The sequence below is a fragment of the Mauremys mutica genome, chromosome 10 (genome assembly GCF_020497125.1).
Source record: "Mauremys mutica isolate MM-2020 ecotype Southern chromosome 10, ASM2049712v1, whole genome shotgun sequence".
In the NCBI taxonomy this organism is placed as follows: Eukaryota; Metazoa; Chordata; order Testudines; family Geoemydidae; genus Mauremys; species Mauremys mutica.
In genome coordinates this window covers 54827840-54847207 of record NC_059081.1, presented here as the reverse complement: position 1 = coordinate 54847207, position 19368 = coordinate 54827840, and the positions used below count along the sequence as shown (strand labels likewise).

General features: G+C 42.1%; 1 protein-coding gene across 1 annotated transcript in view; it reads left to right on the top strand.

Annotated features, from left to right (window-relative positions):
* The first annotated feature begins 1728 nt into the window (after nt 1-1728).
* HECW2 (HECT, C2 and WW domain containing E3 ubiquitin protein ligase 2) overlaps nt 1729-19368 on the top strand; it is a 268755-nt gene continuing 251115 nt past the window's right edge. Inside the window, exon 1 of the mRNA XM_045032746.1 lies at nt 1729-1925. The gene's annotated coding sequence lies outside the window, so the exon portion shown is untranslated. The remainder of the gene's footprint in view (nt 1926-19368) is intronic.

The following is a 19368-nucleotide window of genomic DNA, read 5'->3' as shown; positions in this document are numbered from 1 at the left end:
CCACTCAACCAGATATCTTTGGAAGTTTATTGTTAAATGGCACATCTGAACTATTGTGGCTAATAAGGTCAGCTCTAAGCTCCTTTACTACTAAATTGACCATGGGCCAGCTGCTTTAATTAGCATAGTTCCATTGCCTTCATTGAAATACATGGCTGACTTAACCCAGCTGACAGTCCTACCCCCTATCTTCTTTAGGGGTTGGCCATTCAGTGCCCAATCATGACAGTACAAACTCATCATCTTTTTGCTTTTCAAAGGCAAATGCCCCCTTCATGGAGTGGGAGGTGTGACAAGCACCCCATATTTCTCACAGTGATATTATGATATGGCTATAGCATAATTATGTATTTGTATGTGTCATTGGGAAAGTTATGATTTGCTGAATAGTATCTATTTATATGCATGTATCTTTCATTATGTGAAGTTATGAATATTGACTCTCTGTATTTCAAATGTAGTTACACCTGGGTAACACCCACTAGGCAAGATGCTTTCAGTCAGCTGAGTGGGAAGTGCCTATTTGGTTCAATGAGCCATTAGAAAGAACAGTAGGCCTTAGGAAAAGCTTCTCCTACCTGATGAGCCTTCCTGAGAATGCTCCAAACAGCCTATAAGTAATGGCTGCTATGACTCTACAAGGACGTGTGATCAGATCACATGTCTCTGGACGCCATCTTGAGATGTCAGTATTTTTTCCATAGAGTGGTCTGGGAACCAAGCTTTGGAACTAAGGGTTCCTGCCATATGCAAAAACTACATTACTCCTGGGGGTATTCTGCACTACTATGTGCATGTATAATTAATGAGCCATGCACTTTTTTTTTTTGCACAGAGAAAAGCTGATGCTGGAATGTTGCTGCGGTTTCACCTTTTGCCCTCAGAGGGCACTGTGGTGACAACACAGCAGCAGCTCCTGGCCAGCAAGGAAAGAGAGCCTACCTTCTTCATAGTGCTTGTCAGGAGACAGACAGCATGGGGCTGCTGTGGAGTCAGATGGGCTCATAAGGGCTAGTGGGGAGGACAGACTGGGGCAGAGGCTGAATGGAGTTGGAGGCACAGGGGGGAGGGAGGGCCACATTATGATGGGGGATGGGGTACAGGAACACATAAGGACAGGAAGTGGCTGGGTGGGGGCATAGACACACAGGGAGGGGGTGCAGGCCACATGGAGATGGGGAGAGTGGGTGTCGGGGTGTGGGTGGCTGGACCCAGGGGGACAGGGGCAGATGTGCCTGACTGAATGGGAGAGGCTAGGGGTCAGCCAGGGTCTGCATGGGGAAAGCTCCCGAACAATCCTTCCTCGCTCTCCCCCAAAAAACCTGTTCCACACTTTTCACACCCAAAACAACCCTCCAAGTTCACACCCAGGCTCCTTCCCAGCAATTTACTTTTCTCTCCCTCAGCTCCTCTGTTACTCCTGACTCCCCCAAGCCTTTGCACCGCTTCTGAGGGGTGCGGGACATACAGTTCTGTATTGTAGTTTAAATGATTGCTTACTCAGAGTTCTGTATTGATATCCCTAGTAAGGAATTTGTCAAAAAAAATTCCTGAATCTTTTTGTTGTTGTCTGTATTGTTAGACATACTTGGTCATTTATTTTGAAATAAATGTCATAAAAAGATAATTGAAACTGGTGTGATTATTTTTTTGACAAATAAAATATGCTGATTTTAAAATTGTGCACAGAACTTTTTAATTTTTGTTGCAGAATTCCACCAGGAGCACCCATCTGTGGTTCTTCACTCCCCATACAAGAAGACTCCTGAAAACACCTGAGGAACAAAGACTGAACTGGGGGAAGTGCTGGACCCAGGCTAAAGAGATTTCTAGCTTGTGTATGAAACACCTGGAAGATTCTAAGCTGTAAAGCAAGTACAGCTTGCCTCTTAAGAATCTGCAGCCTGCTTGTATCCTCTCTTAGGGTGAGAATCTGTTAATTCATATCCAATCTATCTAGTATATTAAGCTTAGTTTGCATTTTTTGTTTACTTGCTAGGTAATCTGTTTTGCTATCATTTAAAATCTAAAAGATCAATCTTCAGTAAAACTTTTTTTATCTAAACCAGTTAGCTTTGACTAGAGTGCTTGGTACTGCTTTGGGGTCCCAGGCTAGGAAGCTGGTGGTTAGAGAGCCTGCAAGTAACTGCAGCTGGGTGTGTCCCTACCTGAATGCTGGTAAAAGTGCAGGTGGAGGGCTTTGCAACTTGTCACAGCAGTATAGTGTGAGGGAGGCCAGGCTGGTGGGTCGGGGGCTCAATGGTACCCCAGTTCCAGGTGGCACCCCCAGGGAACCAGTCACAGGAGGAATTCATTAATTGTCCAAGACAAATCAAAGTGCTGCCATACCTTCCCCCCCCCCCCCCCATGCAGCCTAGACACCAGACTTGTCTCCCTGACACTCCTGTGTCTCAAGATGAAGGAAGATCTTTGTGTGAAGAGCTTCAATGATAATGAGGTGATCACAGCAGTTGAAGAGTTTCTGGATGTGCTGGACAGAGATGCCTACAAGCCAGGCATAGTGAGCCAGTTGTGCTGGACCAAGTGCATTGATGTCAAGGGGGATTATACTGAAAAAATAATTGAAGATGAACTGTTTTGGTCTTTCTGTCAGGCTAGACACTTTCTGAATGCCCCTTGTACAAGCAAACCTTTCGGTTTACAAGGACAGTGAGTTCTGCTAGACCTCATAATAACCTGACATTTCTCAGGGCATAACTAACTGTAATCAGCACTACCACACCTGGTTATACCCTTCATTTGGATCTGAGTGGCACTCAAAAAGGTATGAAATAATTGTATAACTTTTTTGAGAACATGATAAAAAATCAAACTGGCAGTCATTCTTGATCTTTACATAGTTCTACCTTCTCCCTCCACCCCCACTGGAGAGGCAAGTTGATGGGGCAGTTCGTTACTGATCCTTGCATGAAAAGTGTTTTAATACTAGTGTACTTACTTTTTGGTTGTCAATTTATTCCACACTGGGATTCCCATTCCCTTAGTAGTATGGAAGGGTTCACTTGGTTGAGAATCCCTAATCTCATAAAATATGAAAATACTATCAAGTGGTATCACACACTTTCACTGTTACTTGAGCATTAATGCATCTAACAATTTCTACCCTCATATTTAAAAGGTAAAAGCTGTAAATCCTATTTGTTTGAGGGTTTTTAAATGGAGGGGGGGGGAATCCTATATAGATAAGCTTCCCTCATGTAAACTTCACTTAATCAAATTAAAGCTCAGCATCTCTATCAGGCTGCTCTTATTTAGGTGCCTAAACATGATTTTGGGTGCCTTGCATGTGAAAGTGCTGTCCTCAATTTTTAAAGTTCTGAATCACTTCCACAAAATAAACTACATGATACCATAGCTGCCTTGAAAAACTGAACTAATGCTGCCAAAATTTTAACCTGTGGTTCCAGGGAGCCTGGGCATTTCACTCCAAATACTTAAGTCACTAAAGACCCAGTTACACTACCATTTAATTTACTGTCAAATTAGCTTCACTAAGAGTAGGACCAAAGCCAGCAACAGGCAAAACCTTATCCATACTATCTAAACATTCTGGATTTACAAAAAAAAATCTTGGAAACTTCCCAAGAAAGTCTCTAATCTTATGAAACTTCCACTAATACTTGGCTCCTGTCATGCCACAATTGTCCAAATAAGTTTTTCTTTCTTGATGTTTTTGCTTTTCAATATTGATGCAGGAAGCGAAGGGGTGGATGAGTACAGGCACAAAATAATGTAGTGTAAGATTAAAATGTTAAGTGATGGATTGGATTGGCTCTTAGTTAAACTAAACTTGTTTGTCAGTCTCTACTCAAGTCTCCATTTTGTTCTATATCAATTTGATTGTTGGAGGTAAAGAAATTACATCACATCTGTGCTGTTTTTAGTTTAGTCATGTAAAGTTTTTCATACACAGATTATTTCAGAATGATCTTCACTTTAGAATACGTGAACAATAAAACTAGTCTCCCTCAGAGAGCATGCAGGGTGTGTCCCTTTTATAATCTGCACCAAACTGAACATACCATAATTGCTCATCTGTCTCAGTAGACACAGCCTCAGATTTAAACATGTGACTTTAAAAAAAGTGTATTGAAGTTTCTGTATTTTAAAGAAAGTTTCCTACTTAGATGGGATAAAAGTGTATTGTCAGGATTACCTAAACAATTCTAAACTCAAAACATACAATGGTAATAAAAATCTTGATTGTACCTGTGGCATACACAAAACCCAAAGGTGGTACAGTTTAACAGGCCTGCCATTACCATGTTGTAATGTTTCAACTGAAACGTGCATTTGTCGGTTTGAGTTATGGCCTTTCTGTGTGACCAACCAGAGACTTGAGTGGCTGGGCCAAATCCTTGGAATCTGGCAGATCTGCACAAAACATAAACCAGGATGTCTGCAAATGTGGCATAGAACTCACCTATTGTCATTCTAAATTCCTGGACTACTGTGTACAGATCTTCTCTCTGTGTGAGTTAAAACAGCTCTTATGTTGGAGCAGATTGATATGCTAATAACACCAATGGGCTAAAGCCACATGATTAGGGGGTCCTACCCCTCCTGCTATGCCAGCAGCAGGGAAGAAGAGTGGCATAGGAGCTTCTGTACCATCAGTGTCCACCTTGCACTGGGATGATCTTCCCATGACTGGAGGATTTCACCACAGTTTAGTGCAAATCATACCCCTGGGGGACTTCTTCACCACAGAATTCATGTGTCCTGTACAAACTTTTTTTTCCCCTGCAATGTCCAAAAAGTGTTGCAGTTCTGCCTATCTCCCACCAGAGGCCACTGTAGTGCCAGAACAGCCAGCAGCATGAAGGAAGCTGGCAGTTCTAGCACCACAGCAGGCTCTGGTGGGAACTGCAGCACTTCTGAGCAGAATGTATTTTCTGTGGCTGGGGAAAAAATTCTGTGCTTGTGCAGTAGGGTTTCATAGGGACAGTCCTGATATTTGGAGCCTTTTCTTGTATAGGCACCTATTACCCCTCCCTCACCCCATCTCGATTTTTCACACTTGCTGTCTGGTCACCCTATTGTGCAGAGTTGTAGAATTTCCCCAGGAGTAGAAGTTTATCACAGCAGCCTGCCTGTGGAGCCAGGTTAGGACAGAATGGGGCACATGGGTCCTGTGGGGGGGGGGGGGGGAAGGATTCAGAATGGTTAGTGGGGACAGACTGGGGCGTGTGCTCAGGAGCTAGTGGGGTAACAGCATTGAGTCAGGGGCTGAATGGGAGTGGATGTGCAATGCCACATGGAGAGGGGGGCTGCTGGGATACTTGGGTCTCTGCAGCCTCCTCCTCCATCACCATGAGGAGAGAGGTACAGGAACAAGGGCAGCTATGCCTGACTGTATGGAAGAGCGTGGGGTCTGAATGGGGGAGGCTCCCTAACAATCCTATCTTCCCCCTGCCCTCCCAAAATCTATTCCATACTTCTCCCACCCAACAACCTTCTTGGTTCACTCCAGGATCCTTTCCTCTCCCTCAGCTTCTGTTATCCCAACCCCCCTCCCCCCAAGTCTTTGCACTGCTTCTGACAGGTGCAGGAAATGCAGTTCTGTATTGTCATTTAAATACTTTTATTGGACCAGAGTGTAATCTCTAAGGTTAGAGTGTTTTGTATACATCATTCATCAAAATTCTTGTGTGAAATTTGTTTCAATCCCTTAGGATGCAAGCCTGTGTTCTAATGCCTTTGGGTGGACTGCAGTGCCTTGCTACCTTGAGATGCTGTTAGTAGCACTCTGGGCACTGATGTTGCATGAAGGAGGCTGCTCTCTAATTGCTCATAGCTGAAACACTTTCTGTTGGGATTATGAGCACCTAGGTGGTAAACATTGGGCTAATGATGTAACTGGGCAGAAGCGGAAGGAGCAGGATGCAAGGGAGCTCAGAAGGAAGCTCAGAAAGTGAGCCTAGGCTGAGGACTGAAGGCTGCAGGGAAGTCTTTATTGCTGTAAACCTGAATTATTCTTCCTTGACTAATTACTACAATATAAACACACCCTTAGTGAAAGGGTAAAAACCTGGTATTTGTTTGTGACAGTGAGACTACACAAAGTGGCTGGGCAGTGCCATTGACAGAGGTGCCCTGTGTCAGATGCAGAGGTTAGATGGCTGAGCAATCAAGATATTGACTTGTCACTCATACAAAAGAAGATGCATTAGCCCAGATAATGACATATTGAAATACTATAAAAATCTACTATACTGTGGGGTTAGATTTTTAGAAGTCAATGGGAGTTTTGCCATTGACTCTAATGAAGCCAGCATGTCACCTTATTTTGTATGTTATCAAAATTTTAGGATCACCGCATTTCTCACATTATCAGTTGTCTACTGAAAGATTTCAGCTGTATGATTGTCTTAAATGGCCTGATCTTGGCTTGCCCTATTGAATGTGATTTATATTCTTTTCATAATCAGATGAATCCCATTTTAAGACATTCAACACAGGCAAAGAGGATAAGAGGCCCAGATTGCCAGAAAAGCTGGCATAGGATGCTATAATTCACTTTGATTTAGAAATCTCTTACAGTGAGTAACAACTAGGCAAAAAACATTTATTTCTCTTAACAGAGATTCTAATTTTCCAGACCATTTCATTGCCTACTGGCAATTGTCTAGTTCAAGCCTAAGCATCCCAGCTTTGAGCATAGAAACGAGCTATTACGAGGCCTTTTGCATCCTATTTTTCTCATAGTCAATTAAAGAAACCCCCATGTATTCAAACTTTTAAACAGAATATTAAGATTCCAAAAAGTCAGTCCTTTTGACTGTCATACCGCACATCAAGAAAGCAATAAGTAGTCAGGTGACCACATAGGATCATGTCTTACCACTGTGTGTTTTTGTTTGATCTTTTAAGTGGTTTAAAAAAAAATGTGCTGAACTGGGACTTCAGTGGCTGGTACACCCCACGAGGTACAAAGTATAGGGGACAAGATGGTGTCACCAAAATCCACGCATGGATAAACCTCTCCATGCATACATCTTGCCTGTGCCATATGTAAGTGGCATCCTCTAGCTTTTCCAATCCTTCCAACTCCCTCTTTAAAAATAAAAAGGCATGTCTGTCATTTGAGCATCATACAGTCTTCCTGGGCATTACTTCAGTCATTTTCCCTTTTGTTTATACAGTAAATCTCACTCATAGGTGTTGCTCCCAAACTTCACAAATGCAAAATAAATTTTCCTTTAAAGTGAACCATAAAAGGAGTGACATTTTCATTGTTTAAGAAAAGCGCCCATTGATGTAAGACTGCAGGATGTGACTTCAAAATAGTATATACAGTTACAAAATAGCAGAGCCTACCTATATCCAATCAATAGGTCCTCCATCTTTCCTAATATTAACATAGATTATAGTTTTCTATTCTCCCACAATGGTGTTATTGCTTACAGTGATAATAGTTGGTCTTATGGTATGGCTGTGTGGTTGAAGCACAATTGATCAGAGTAATACTGATGTATTTTTTTTAATGCATATGAGTGGAAAATATCACTAGTTACTGGTACTTCTGAGCAGGGAACATGATCTGTTTAGTCAGATATAAAGAATTAAAACAAAGAAAAGCTGACAGCATTGATGGAACTATATTTTAATGTTATGAAGTACTGTGCCACAAATTAGAAAGCACTGCATTGTTTATATACAGAGTTAAGTGTTTTCGTTAGCTTTTTTTTTTTTTTACAGAAGAGCAGCAACACAAATCAAAACAATGACAAAAATTAAGTGATCAATATTAACAATCTTTAAATAGATTCATTAACTGCAAGAGGTTCAAAAGAAAGATGCATTTGGCTACTAGTATTAGGGTTATAGTATAAATTCAAGGCTATGTCTTCACTACCCACTGGATCAGCAGATAGCTATCAATCCAGCAGGGATCAATTTATCACGTCTAGCCTAGACATGATAAATCAACCCCTGAGTGCTCTCCCATTGACTCTTGTACTCCAGTGCTGCAAGAGGCACAAGCAGAGTCGATGGGAAACAGCAGCAGTAAGTTGATCTAAGTATGTCGACTTCAGCTATGTTGTTCACGTAGCTGAAGTTGCATAACTTAGATCGGTTTCCCCCCACTGTAAACCAGGGCCAAGTCTACAACTCCAGATATTTAGATGTGTAGACATGTGGAGTCACCCCTGCAGCGCCTCCCACTGGTTCCTTCTGGGAATTAGCTCTTTTTCCAGCCAGGAACACCCTTTGCAGGCTGGTGATCTGCCTGTCCTCTGACCCTGTGTCCCTCCCTGGACCCCGGTGCCCCTTTAACTGGGGTGCTGCCCCTTGGCAGTACCCCACCAATCTGGGTCTTCCCTCCCTGGGGAACCCCCAACCCACTATCCCCACTTTGCCTCAGTTTTGGCTACTGCCCAGTCTCCATCTAGACCCTGTTCACTGGGGCAGACAGCAGTATCAGCCACTCACCATAGTGAAGGGGTTTGGACCTCCTGCCTTTGCCTACCCCTAGGCTGCCCCCTGCAACTGCCAGTACCTGTTGGCCTTATGCTAGGCCACAGGCTGGAGCTCCTCTACCTTTCCCCAGCCCTGCTCCACTCAGGTACCCTGTCTCTAGCACCCTGCAGCCAGGCCCTTCTCCCTCTACAGGCTCACTGTCTCTTATAGGGGCCAGCTGAGCCTACTTTCCCCCAATCAGCCCAGGCTTTTAGAGCTGCACCCATCTCCAGGGCCACCTTTTAAACCCCTCAGGACAGAAGTGGGTAACCACCCTGCTACAAGATGTATCTGACATCTGTTACTGCCACAATTGTACTAAAAAAATATTAGGTCAGATTCCCTAGTGCGATGTTGCTAACTTTGCTCCTGGGAGAATTCTATGCCAAAAAAAATTAAATTCTGCACACTATTTTAAAATTCTGCCTATTTTGTCAAAACAACACTATATTATCATGCCAGCTACAATTATTTTGGTAATTTATTTGAAAATACCTGTTGGCAAGTATGTTAGTAACAATACAGACCCCCTCAAAAAAGGGTAATTTTTTTTGTTTTATAAATAGATTCCTTACTAGGCATATTAATACAGAAGTTGGTCCAGTAAAAGCTATTACCTCATCCACCTTGTATCTCACATTAGGAAAGGTCATGCAAAACTGCAATGATTTGCGGTGCACACATTATTCACTAACCTTGAATGCCTTGAATGTAACTTTAAGTATAGTTTTGCTATTGAATTTACAGGAGGAGGAGTTTGTACACAATTTTTGTAATATCTGCCTTCCACGAGCCAGCATTCATATATTTTAAAATAGTAGAGATTTATCTGAGTCTTTAGAAGAACTCAGAAGTCTTTTCTTTAGAAGAACCTTGGTGGGAAGGATAAAGACTAGGTCCTCCCTGAAGAGTGTCATAATATTAGAGGTAATTGGAGTCCTGAAACTACTTAAGATTTTTCTTTTGGTAGAAAAGCTGTAGTCCAAGAACTTCCAACAATAAAAACACAGTGATGAGATGAAAATTATTAAAGACAAAAAAACCCCACAAATGCAATGAGTGGACTAATACCACAGAGTATAATAATTTTTTTTTTCAGCTACCAAAAACAACTGTTGAAGATTAATCCTTTTGTGCTGGATATTTTTGTTTGTGAAATCCATTGCCACATAGAAACAGCTGGTGCCAAGGAGTTAAGCTTCACGGATTAAAGTCTCCTAAGCTGCATTTCCAATTTTTTCAGTCCATTGAATAGATGCAATCAAGTAAATTCAAATAAGATTCCACCAGCTGTTTTAAAAAAATAAAATAAAATAAAGCAGTGTCAGGTTAGGTTTGACCATATAGTCTCAGATAGATATAGTTTTAAAATAGGCCCTTTCAGTGATATCTAAAAAGCTCAGTCATGGGCCAACTTCATTAGTGGCAAATTTATAGCAAGGTTTACAGAGTACATGACTTTTTGCCCACATTTTCTACTGCCTCAGAGAATCTGAAAGGAAAAAAAGACACACACAGGTACCAGTGTTGAACGGTACCTGTGCCACTGTACTGTAAATGACACAATTATATTTAAAAAATCCCTAGACTTAACAGAATTAGTCATTTTAATTAGTCCTTTATTTTTCCACACAGTGACACAATTTTTCAGCTTCCAAATCTTGAAGTCCTTATGCAGTTTGCTTTTTCTCAAATTTTTACTCAAAAACTCCTGTAATGCTTAAGCCCTTCTTCAGTTCTCCTTCAAATCTCATTGGGCCAAACCCTGATGGCCTTAGGGCTAGAAGCCATCCTATTCCGGTCAGTGCAGCTACTCTTTTCAGTCAGGTGGGCTGGATTTGACCCATTGGTTTTAAGAGTTTTGTCTACATGAGGATTTTGGAATATGTCAGATTATGAACTAAACAAGTCTATGAAAACAAACAGTGATAGGATTTTGTTCTGTTTCTCTCTTGAAATTTTGCACCTATTTGCCAGGTGTATTTGGACATAGTGTGATATGAATGAGCCTCTGTTAGGATTCCTTCCAAGACCTCGTTCCCCTCGGCTTTCCAAGAACTCAGTTTGACTTCAGATTTTGTCGCTCAGGTAGCTTTACTTGGCATATACCAAAGCTATGCTGAGATGACCAGATTCAAGCGTAGGGCGTGGGTATAGGGCATACTGTATATCAACAGTTACATTACATCAGACATTTTGGGATTGGCTTGGTTACTTTGTAGGAACCAGTCCCTCTACAACATGCTCTATTCATGTGCTGTTCATGCATAATCTGACCTCTGTTTTATCTTACATTTAGGCTTGTTTACTAATACGAGGATGATCCTGCTGATTTTAGCTAGCCATCCTGACTCCAGCATGCCGCTTGTTACGACAATGTAACCTTCCGTTCACCTTACCAATCATGCCTACTAAGAAATGAGGCAAGTTACTTATATCAAGCTAGGCCTACAGCCTCCCCAAGCATGCAGTTAGATGTAAGGGCGAATAGTCTAGTTAGTGTAAAAAAAAAAAAAAAAAAAAAAAAAGTTAGTATAGTTCTACCTCAAAGTCTAAGACCTTCATGCGTGCCCAGGAAACTGCATATTTAACTCTAGCCCTCTGGTTTTGTGACCAAAGCTACTGTACACTGGACATGTCCGATCAGGATACAGAACAGTCCTAGCTTACTTGTGGCTCAAACATATGGTACAGATCAAAGAAAATTTGCAGCTGTCTGGCAAAACATTGTCTTGCTAGCACCTGTCGTACACTTTAAACTTTTCAGTAGATTTCCCAAGTGTGCATTCAGTTGCAGGATCACTATTTCTAAGCCGATACTTTCTGTTCATGCTACATTCTAGCACTTCTCAGAAACAAATGGAGCTAGCACTTGCAATGCATCACATATTGCAAGTTCTCTATATGCACAAATTAATTTCAACCTGCTCTGCCAAATCCTGTGCAGTGCTGTTGGACTGACTAAATTAAGAGATTTCCCAAATGTATGCTTGTGATATTGTCTGAGCTCCATCCAGAAGGTAGTTGTATTATCTGGAATCTCCAGCCTATCTCTGAATTTCCATGTGCCACTGTGTTGAATATTATGCCAGGAATTGATTCTGGTTTAGCCCAAAAGTGATAGTCTGATGTTGTCTGGCCACAACAGAAGAAAGAAAGGAAGCAATGATGTGGCTTAATTAGGTCTCAACTTTATTCACTTAAAATCTGGGAGTACCCTGCTAGAAATTGTACAGTGTGGGTCATCATTTCCTTAATAATTTCCACATAATCCCCAATGTGGAATGATTGGGAACCTCCCACTTTTCCTTCGCATGAGGGATAAAGGGGGCTAGAAAAGGATGGGTGTCAGCTCTTTGGTGTCTGCTGTACCAGATGTAGGAGCCCAAAACACCTTCCTCAGCTCCCTTAAGAGTGCTTTCTTTCAACGTCTTTTCCAATCCATTTTATTGGGTAACTGTACCTGCACTGGACATCTGACACAAGATTTATGTACTAAGTTGTGACATTATAACCTAGCTCCTCCACCCCATCCCACCAGGCTTGAAACCTGCTGTGGGGAAGGTGGAAACCCACTCCACCCCACCCCACCTCAGCCTATGTGGCAGTGAGGGGAAAATTCCTTCCCAGCTCCAAAGGAAAAGAGGGCGATTAGCAAAATTCCCACAGCAGGTGGTGAAGCCTTGTTCTCTAGCAAATTTTATGGGTGGGTGCTGCAGCCTGACCTAGATAAAAAAGAGCTTCTCCAGGGCTGCATGGGGTATAAATACCACCTCCTCACACACTCTTCCAGTCAGAAGGAAGGGCAGTGCCACCCCTCCCCCACTTGGTCCAGCTTCTTACTCTTCCCTACTCTGTCCGCATACAGTTTCCCCTCTATTACCTCTTCATTGAAAGGGTACTCCTTAAAGGGACAACAACCCCTTTTCTTCTGGCCAGCTGGATGAGGACTCATGGTATAGCGCTTCAGTGAGCACATTTTAATAGTTTTACTCATAGAAATATCAAATATCAGGTGATACTTTTTGTAGAGATATATCATAGCACTTTACTGGAGTTATTCAGATGATACCTTTTGATAAGGGGGGAGATAAAATAGCATGAATTAACCAGCAATACCAAATTATTTATTACTTGTTCTCTTTCCACTTGCTGCTTTCAGCTTCTTCACTAAGGAATTAAATGTAATCACATCAGTGAGTCTAATAGGGTGCAGAAGGTGGGAACAAAGATTGTCATTTTAGTTTGATTAGAACAGACTTTTCCATTTTTTCTACTACTTCAGGAAATACAATTTTTCTCAAATGATAAGCTATGAACAGTGACCTCACCATTATAACCAGCTTGCTCACATTGCCAGACTCTCATGATCAAAAGCCTGCAATGTGCATTGTTCAGTCATGTGCACTGTGTTAACAGAATCAATGACATTAGAGATAAAAAATACTTTTGTCATGTAGACCATCTCTGGGCCTGTTCAGGATTGTTCCCTACAGCATAGTTCCTGTACTTTGTCCAATTTAGCTTTAAAAATCTCTAACGATGAGACACCTACCATATTCAGGCTTGGTTCTCCACTCCAAATGGGAGGGCAGCATGTTGCTAGGCAATGGAGAATTAAGCCTATATATTCCAAGAATAGGGCCCAATCAGTCTGGCCCTATAGCTGTAGGTAGTGCTGTAATGTCTGTAATCTGTGCTTAGCTTGTCAAAATTTAAATCCAAGTTGCATGCAGTTCTGCTCTTGATAGTTGCTCTAGTGAGAGGTGAGCACTGTGTACGCTTTATTCAAGGAAACTCCTGTGGAAAAAAGTCCTGTGTGAGCAAAGTTGCAAACTTTTTAATACTACTGCTGGGATAAAATACATGATTTACTATGTGAAATCTTAAGCTTTTGAAGTTCCTCTAGAGAATAAGTTAAAGATAGTGGAACTAAATGTCTTCACTGACCAAAAAAAAAGAAAAAAACAAAAAAAAAGTATGTTTTTACCAAGGGATAAATAATGTGTGTTAGCTAAATATAGTGGAGACAAGGGACTTAAGTTTTACGGTGAAGTAACCTAGGTGAGGCTAACCTCAGGTGGGGATATAGTGCTGATCCCCTCATCTAGCTATCATACGGTAAACACTACAGGTGCTTTGTCACCACTTAGAATTTTACAGTGTGATCACTCACATGTAAGGGATCTTACCAAGCTGTAAATATGGCGTCAGTGAAGGCAAAGACTTATACTGGATGTCTTTATAGAGAAAAATCTTCTATTTTCCATAGTTTTGCCTGAATAAGGAATTCAGGATCAAGTGGAGTGTACTTATTGCTCTCCTCTTACTGTAATTACCCTGGAAACAATCAGCTTCTGTTGGAGCACCCAGATCTGAATTACTTGAGAGAGACCTGAAATTTATGATGTGGACATGTGAGATTTTCTTTCCTTTTCATTATGCAGTTTTAAAGTGCTGAACAGAGATTTTTAACAGCTTGTGGCAGCTTCCGTTTGGCTCCAGAATGGTCCCCTAAAGGGACAGCTGGAATGTTTACCGCATTGTAATCTTGTATTCCTGTTATGTAATCACATTCTAACCCAATTATTTTTTTTACAGATTTTTTTTATTTTAGGTATTTCTTTGCTACGCTCCTGTGAATATAGCTGAAGTCTGACAAGTATTCTTGATCCAAGTGTGCCAGTGTAGGAATGACCTTGATATGTTTAACTGTGACTCCAAATATCATTAGAATCCTCACACCTCCATAGCAGAACATTGGCAGCTGTAAATGCTCCTAGAAGTTTTATCTGCTCCACTGTACTTCTTGTTGTAATAGTGTAATGATTCTTTGAAAGTCTGCACTCAGAGGTTGAGTAAGGTTTCCTGGGCCTTGGGCCAGAGCAAATGGGGAAGCCCCTCCCCACTCTTTCCACCTGTGGCCCCGCCCCATTCCACCCCTTCTACCTGTGGCCCCACCCACAGCCTCACCTCTTGCTACCCCTTACTCGGGCCTGTCCCTGTTCCACCCAGGGTTCCCCCCATCCCACCCCCCACTGCAGCCCCGCAACCCTTTTACCTCCTTTCTGCCTCCCCTCGTCCCCCTCCGTGGCCCCAAGACCGGAGAAGCGCCACAGCCCCAGGGAGCGAGAGCTCCTCCAGTCCCAGGGTCACAGTGGAGGTCCCGGTGCTGGGGCTTCCCTCGCCACCCCCTAGGCTTCTATGGGGGACCAGGGCTAGGACACTGAGAATTCTCCTGCTCCACCAGCCGCTTCTGCTGGAGAGCAGAGTCAATCGCAGGGGCTTCCCCTGCTGCCCTGTGGCTTCTGCTGGGGATTGGTGGAGGGCACTGGTGGGGGTGCTTGCTCTGTACCACGGCTTCTGCTGGGGATGGGGTCAGTACGCACTGGGAGGGATGACTTCCCCTGTCCCTAGGCTTCCTCCAGGGATGGGGTCTGCAGAGGGGGCTTCCCCCACCTGGGGGCTGCTGTGGAGCAGGGTTGGGGCACGGGGCCTTTCCTCGCCCCGCCTGTGGATTTTTTCAGGGCCCCCCCCAGTTGACTGGGGCCCAGGGGCATAGGCCCCATGTGCCCAGTGGCTAATCCACCACTGTCTACAACCAGTGGTTCTCAAACTTTAGTGTTGGTGACCCCTTTCACACACCAAACCTATGAGTGCGACCCGCCCCTTATTAATTAAAACCACATTTTTTTAAATATTTAACACTATTATAAATGCTGGAGGTGAAGCAGAGTTTGGAGATGGAGGCTGACAGCTCGTGACCCCCCCATGTAATAACCTTGCGACCCCCTGAGGGGTCATGACCCCCAGTTTGAGAACCCCTGATCTACACTGAGTAGTAGGTGGTGGTGTTATCAATTCTTCCTTTTTTTTGCCACATTTGAATTTTAAATGTGTAAAAGCACTTGCAAGGCCTCAACACCTGTCTCCAGTTTAGCCTGTCATGCAAGTTACATAAATATGAGTTACTGTAGCACACAGCAGTGTGTCCTTCCTCTGCATTGGTGACCCATTTCATCACTAGAATAGATTACGAGAAAGAGTGCTCTACTTGTAACAAATTCTTGGTAGCTCATTTAGGGGTCAGTCTTAGGTGCTGAGCACTTCTGATCCCATTGAAGCTTGGCAAAATTTGGCCATTCATTCCTGCATACTATATTGTGAATTCCTTCATTCTTTAAATGAATGTCAGGGTTTTTTTAGAGAAGTTGTTTGTTCTTTTTATCTGTATGAAGATGTTTTATGTGGTAGATTTATCTAATATTCTTGACACTGGTGAGGTTTCTTCCTGTACTCAGCCTTTCTGTTCTCCCAAGGACTGTCCATCTGGGATAGTGGGTTTTTTCAGAGATTTTCCAATGTTTTTGTACACCACTGTTCATTCTTGTAATCATTAGCCCAGTCCACAACACAAGAAAAGAAAGTTGTATTAATTGATATGTGCTGTCTCCACCATCATTTGCTTTGTCTTTTCAGGGCACAGTGGAATTCCCTGATAAATCTGATTATAAGGCAGTTTTTCATCCACCCCAATACCATTTACTACCTTTTGTTCAGGAACTGTAGACAGGTACATACTAGAAGGAGAGGAGGCAGGGTGTAACATTCTTAGGTATCTTGCTGTTTTTACAGCTTGGAGCTCTGCACTACAAAATAGTGATGTCACGTTGTTGTTGGGTCCCCCGTCCCCCCCAAAAGCAACCATATAATACGGTCAATCAGAACGACCTTTATTTGACATTAAGAGAGCAACAAAACAAGAAAGTACTAAAGCAAACCATCCATGAGACAGCACACAATCTGTGGTTGGCCTATAGCAGGCTGTGTTTGAACACATAATGGCTGCCTTTGCTGTAGGGTAGGACTTTCTCCATTTAGAGGTACACTATATGGGACATAAATCATAACAGAGACAGGTTGCACACATCATATCTCATGCTCCTCCTTTTTGTTTTGAGCAGAAATGGGGGAAGGTGAATGAGATCATACTCAGGATAGCCAGAGGGTTCCTCCCACCATTGTGATCTTGCCGGTTGTGATTATGGGGACAACTCTGAACAAGTGATGAAATGGTCACTGTCTCTTTGAAGGTCCCTTCCACTGAGGATAGGACTGTCAACACTTCTGAGGTATATAGTCATCAGAGGAGAGCCCTCTCACTGCAAATTGAATGCAGGGATTGGCAGAGCTATTGCCCCACATGATCCTGTTGCAGGTGCTGTTGTTCCCTAGCCATTTTCACCATTCTAAATGACATTTTCAGCACTTGTGTTTTAGGCATCTATATTGATTTATAGATACACACTTCTTTCCTGAAACCAACCAGCTATGCTGAAATGGGCTTCCTGGCTAAATATAATACTATGGGTGAAGATCATGTAATGTAACTGCTTCTACCAGAACTTAAAGAAGGATTAGCTGGACCCCTCACAGGAAGAATGCTTATTTGGTTAATCTTCAGGGTTCTTTGATGGAATGGGTTTATTTTTCTGGCATTGTTTATTTTCCTTATGCAGTATAAATGCCATTACAATGTTTGGCAGCTCTCTTGCATAGCTTGGTTGAATTTCTGTTGCTAATGGTTCTGTGTGAAATGCATAAGCACATTACCCTGTTTGACAGGAACAGTGAGGCGCAAGCATCTCTTGAATAGAAGGTTCCATGTGCAGTGTGAGGTTTCTCATTTTTCTTTTGGCCTGGGTGGCATTTCTCAACTCTGTTCATTCCATTATCAACCCCATGCTACCTTTAAATAGAATTAACATCATTAAAATAACCTTATGCCTAAATGCCAGGGAAATAACTGTTTTCTTTATATAACTTACGGCATAGCCCGCTCACTTAATGCATGCTATTTATTTAGTTACAAATGTAATGTTTAAAAAGCCTTTCCTACATGGCAACTGCTGCTACTGTGGGAAGGGTGCAGCTCCTAAAGTGTTAGACTGGAGTTTGTCAGTCAAAAGGCCAGGTTGGCAATCGATTGAATTACATATTTGGCCTACATCTCACCATTGTTCATTGTCTAGAGAAGTGTAAAGTAATGTAGCTAGGGGGTCTAAATAAGCATTCTAGGATTTGTTTGTTCTCTGGAGAGAACACACCTGTATTTCTATAGGATGGTATTTCTGTGCCTCTGTTGGCCTAATTCTGCTCTCACTTAATTGGTTTCAGCGGAGTTACTCCTGATATACACTATTGTAATTAGTGCAGAATCAGGCCCAATGTGTCTATCTTTGAATTTTCCTGACATTAAGATTTGTGATCCCCTCTCAGCTCCACCAGTGTTTTCATATCTTCACAACTTCAGTTTTTGTATCATGTGTCCCATCCTACATGCCATTTAGCTGCATCACCACAGAAATCCGTTTGCATGCTTCTGCAAGTGTATTCTCGGTGAACAATGTATTCTCCTTCTCCAGTAGTGGAAGCGCTCTACTGTCACACAAACAGTGGTGCATCAGTACTCTAGCACAGTGGCTCTCAACTTTTCCAGATTACTGCACCCCTTTTAGGAGTCTGATTTGTATTGTGTACCCCAAGTTACTTAAAAACGACTTGCTTACAAAATCAGACATACAAATACAAAAGTGTCACAGCACACTATTACTGAAAAAAATATTTACTTTCTCATTTTTACCATATAATTATAAAATAAATCAATTGGAATATAAATATTGTATGTACATTTCAGTGTATTTGCACATAGAGCAGTATAAACAAGTATGAAATTTTAGTTTGTACTAACTTTGCTAGTGTTTTTTATGAAGCTTGTTGTAAAACTAGGCAAATATCTAGATGAGTTGATGTACACCCTGGAAGACCTCTGTGTACTCCCAGGAGTACACAAACTCCTGGTTGAGAACCACAGCTTTAACACATCTCTACACCACAGGCTACCCAGAATGCATTACTACTGAAATTGCACAAAATAGCTTTCTTTTGCAGATTTGACCTACACTTTTACTGTCAAACAGAAAATACATACAAAGATGGTTACAGTCAAATTTAGATGAAATGTTTGTGGGAGCTAACTCTACATCCATTGCCTATGGGTAAAGCTCTAAAATTTATCTCTGCAGGCACGAAGAAGAATTGACAATTACTTTTGGTCATCTCACCTTTAACCCACACTTGGTGATCTTCATTCACATTTCAGTTTGCTTCTTTAGAAGCACTAGGTACTGTAATACATTATATTTGCTATAACCAGGAATTACAATTCTTTTGTTAGGAGGATGCATTTAGTTTATTATTATTATTTAAAATTGCTTTATTTATTCTCTAAACTGAGGTCAGATTTTTTGTTTGTTAAATTTACCAATATTCATCTGGTCCAATCCCTGCAAGGCACATTCTGGTAAAACACTGATTTAAGATGGGAGCTTTGTCAGAGTAAGGCCTGCAGATTCAAGCCCCAAACGGACTAGCTCAGATGGTTTGGTGCACTGAATTTCTGCTTGGCACAGAAGAGGGGTGCAGGGCTATCTGTTAAGCTCCCTGATTCTCTGGCTGGATATTTGCCTGCCCCAACAAAGTAACTGTCTGACACATGGTAACAGTTCCCAAGGGATCATTTACCTACCGGAGATTGCCTGGAGTGCAGCAGGCTCCAGCCATTCCCCCTTTTTGCCCCTTCTGCTGTAATTGAAGAGGTGTATGTGTGCTGTAAGAACTGGCTATGACAACTATATGCCCACTGAGAATTCCCTTATGTCAGAAAAATCCCCAGCTGGGAAATTGCAGATGGTTTCCACTCCCATTATGTTCTCTGTGCAACACAAACAGGGCAGGCTAGGACAGAGAATGTGGCCTGCAGCTTTTGGCATCTAGAGTGATTGTTCTTTCAGTCATTGCTTTCACCTTCTGCACAATAATCTT